The 3,796-nt window shown below is 41.9% G+C and overlaps 1 long non-coding RNA gene across 1 annotated transcript; it reads right to left on the reverse strand.

The window, feature by feature from the left end:
• Positions 1–219: 219 nt before the first annotated feature.
• On the reverse strand, positions 220–1,507 carry LOC307132981. Its single transcript, XR_013817344.1, has 3 exons — positions 1,401–1,507; positions 1,214–1,313; positions 220–643 (listed from the first exon to the last, which is right to left on the reverse strand). It is a non-coding gene; the product is annotated as an uncharacterized lncRNA (long non-coding RNA).
• Between the last annotated feature and the right edge of the window lie 2,289 nt (positions 1,508–3,796).

Below are 3,796 nucleotides of genomic sequence, written 5' to 3' on the forward strand. Positions count from 1 at the left end.
AAATAGCCTCTCTAGATAATTACAAAGAGAAGTATTCCTGATTCTATGTAAGAATAAGTGCTTCTCTTGAGGACAGTCATGTTGGTGTTTGTTCATGATGTGGTTCTTTCACTGTTGTAACAAGTAGAAGCTAGGCAATTGACTGCGGATGCCACCTGGCAACAGAAGAGGGATCGTCACGGAGCCTGGGTTGTGAATGAGTACACTGGAGTCATTTTAGTATGAGTGTGTGTATTTAGTAGATAACAAAACATAACCAACATAAACAATACATAAACAACATAACTTCAATGACACATACAAAACAATTTGAATTACAGTTCAGTTCAATGGCAGATTAGTGCGCTGCCAATGATTTGGGAAAAAAAACAGGAAGGAGGAAAAACTTAACCCCGACACAATGTGTTCCAAAACCAGGACAAGGTCTGGTGAAATGTCAATTAATGATGAATTGAGCAATAGTTAATCCAGATAGGGAAGTGTTCAATCGCAGTGAATGTGTGGTTCGGTTACCCTACCACATATATCAAAGTTCTCTTAGCTCGCCATCTCGATCAGAGTCCTTGAGTTAGGACGGGTCGAGAGTTCAAAAGATCCATAATTGGAGAATGGAGATTTGTTGATCCAGGAAAAAAAACCTGACCTAAAAAGGCCAAAATACAAATTAAGAATTCCATTCAAAAATAAAATAACCATAACATATACTAAAGTAATTCAATACATGCATAACCATACCCGCTTAATGCAAGGCATTTCAATAAATAAAAATCATGCAATAACTTATATGAAATAAGTATAATAAAGTAAAGTAATTAATCTCATGTTCCATGAAATTTCACCATAATTTAAATTTCATAGTCAACTAATCTTAATGTCATTTTCAGAATCAAAACATATACTCAAAGTTAACATTCAAAATAATAATACAAAGTGCACCTTCAGATTCCAATAATCAAAAATGTTAATCTCCAAATTACCCAAAACACTAAAGCAGAGTTTGGTATTTGTGAAAAGTATTGCGCAATATCAAAAAGAAAAATACGTAGCTACGTTAAAATCAATAAGCTTAAATGACTACCAAAAACATATAGCTATTTCAGCTGTAGTCACAACAGTAACAGCACACACTCAAAACAGCAATCATGCTCTAAATTAGCACCCATGCTAACATATCAAATCAATGCCCTCATAGTATAACAGGTAAAAGGTTTACCTTTGAAATTGAAATGATCAACGCAAGGTCTCCAGGCGTGACCCAACGTTTAAACAGAGTGAAAAATCAGACAAAGGCTCTGATTGGAAAGTGGCAGCAACTATAGTCAAAAATAATACTTCGGTGAGCAAACACATGGCTGAATTAAACATATTACAGTTAACAAATGAATGGCAAAAAGACTCACCGAGTATTCATAGCTTGAATAACTAAAGTTGAAGCACAATTTAGGTTTGTTTGGGGATGCCAAACAAACCATACCACAGCCACAGTGGAGACAAACAGGAAGTGAACTCAGCAACCAGTCATTTTAAGGAAGTTGTGAGTTTGCAGGCCCGCCAAAATAAAAGTCTTAACTAAATATGGGTTACAGGTTCCCCCCTTATACTCATGTACGGCCTCGTACATGTAGATGGCTGATGGCACACAGCACCGCTACAGGGAGTAGGGGTCAGAGGGGTCTCATCAAGCTGAAGAGCAGAGGCATATACAGTACTGAGCCCATGAAACAGGGACTGAATACTATGCAAAAATGGATTCCCAAGCTTCGAATACTGCAGACGATTGGGTGGCTGGCGTGTTCGAATGGGACGTTGTACTCGTGGCTCTGAGTCTGGGCTAGAAAGTTCACTTGAAGAATCACTTGAAATGCTGACTGGTTTCAGAGCAGGCACAGGTTCTGGATCAGAGGAGGTGCTTTCCCCAGAAGGCTCCAGGTTATCAGCCGTATTTGAGTCAGTTTCATCTAGAGGTTCTGCAACCACACCCAACTCAATGGAATCAAATTCTATTTCAGAATCAGCAGTAAGTGTAGATCCAGACTCTGACTTCTGTTCCACCTCAACAGTTTCATTAGTGACAGACTGTGAACGCTGGCCAGGCGGAATCACAGTCATAACGGAAGGAACTGCAGGTGCTGGAACAGGTAAGTTCACCACGGTTTTGATACAAGTAGGAGAGGAACTGGAGTTCTCAGATAAACAAGGTAAGAACAGTTCTTGCAGATCATCATCAGGGTCTGGAAAGTCAGAGCTTTCAGGACTTACTGGAGGCAATAACTTTCCTGATCTGGTCTTTACTGGTTCAGGCTTAGAAGCTGGTGATAAGTAACCACAAGGCAGCAACAGGTCTCGGTGGAGAGTTCTGATGGGGCAATCTTTTCTTTCTGGCTTGACTGTGTATACCGGAAGAGTGCCGGCTTTCTTCTGGATGACATACACATCTGGCTCCCATCTATCTGCGAGCTTGTGCTTGCCTCGTATTTTGACATTCCTGACCAGAACTCTGTCCCCGACAGAGAGTTCTGAAGCAGTGACCTGCTTGTCGAATCTGAGCTTGTTTCTCCCCATAACCTTTTCTGAGTTCTCAGTTGCAATCCTATAGCTTTCTTCAAGATGGGATTTTAACTTTTCAACATACTGTGAATGAGATGGAGATGTTTTCTCAGACACAGGCAGCCCAAAAGCCAAATCAACAGGAAGACGGGGTTGTCGACCGAACATTAGTTCATATGGGGAGTATCCAGTGACATCATTTCGAGTACAGTTGTAAGCGTGTACAAGCGGCTTGACAAAATCTTTCCAGTGAGTCTTATCCTGATCTTGCAGAGTGCCCAACATATTCAGAAGTGTCCGATTGAACCGTTCCACAGGATTGCCACGAGGATGGTAAGGTGTCGTTCTGATTTTGTGGATTCCAGCCATTTGACAGAGCTCTTTGATGGTATGTGATTCGAAATCACGCCCTTGATCGCTATGGAGCCGCTCAGGGATTCCATAATGAACCAGGTAGTTGTCCCATAGGGCTTTGGCGACTGTCTTGGCTCGTTGATTCGGGGTAGGCACTGCTACAGCATATTTTGTGAAATGATCCGTTATGACAAGGACATCTTTTGTATTACTCCGATCTGGTTCTATAGATAAAAAGTCCATACAAACAAGTTCTAAAGGTCTTGATGTTCTGATGTTGACAAGGGGTGCAGCTTTTTCTGGTTGTGCTTTCCTCCGAATGCATCGCTCACATCTTTTAATCTTGTTACAGACATCAACTGACATGCGTGGCCAAAAGAAACGGGATCTGACAAGGTCCAGTGTTCTATCTATGCCCAAATGGCCCATTTGATCGTGAAGCTGGAATAGGACTTGAGGCCGATATTCTTCTGGAAGGACAAGTTGGTAAGAAGGCTCACCTCCGATATGCCTCCTCCTAACGAGAACATTATTATGGAGCTCCAGACGTGTAAGCTCTCGCAAGAGTAATGGCAGATCGGGGAGCTGTTCCCTCAGAGATGGCGGCAGAGTTTCTCCTCTCTCTAACTGAGCAATGATGTGCTGAAGGACTGGATCGGCTCTTTGCTTGGCAGCGATCTCAACATCAGAAAGAGGTGGCAAAATGGGAGAAGAGAACTGCAGATCATTTACAAAACTATCTGGCAGGCTGTCAGCAATAGTGGAGAGTGTTTGCACAAGGGCAACGATTTGGTCTTGATCAGATGAACTGTACACCAGTTGTCTGTCACACACAGCTTGGACTGAATGCTGGTCAATGGAGACACAAAATGGATCCTCAAGATGTTGTTCTGTG

Source organism: Gobio gobio (genome assembly GCF_949357685.1).
Source record: "Gobio gobio genome assembly, chromosome: 10".
NCBI lineage: Eukaryota > Metazoa > Chordata > Actinopteri > Cypriniformes > Gobionidae > Gobio > Gobio gobio.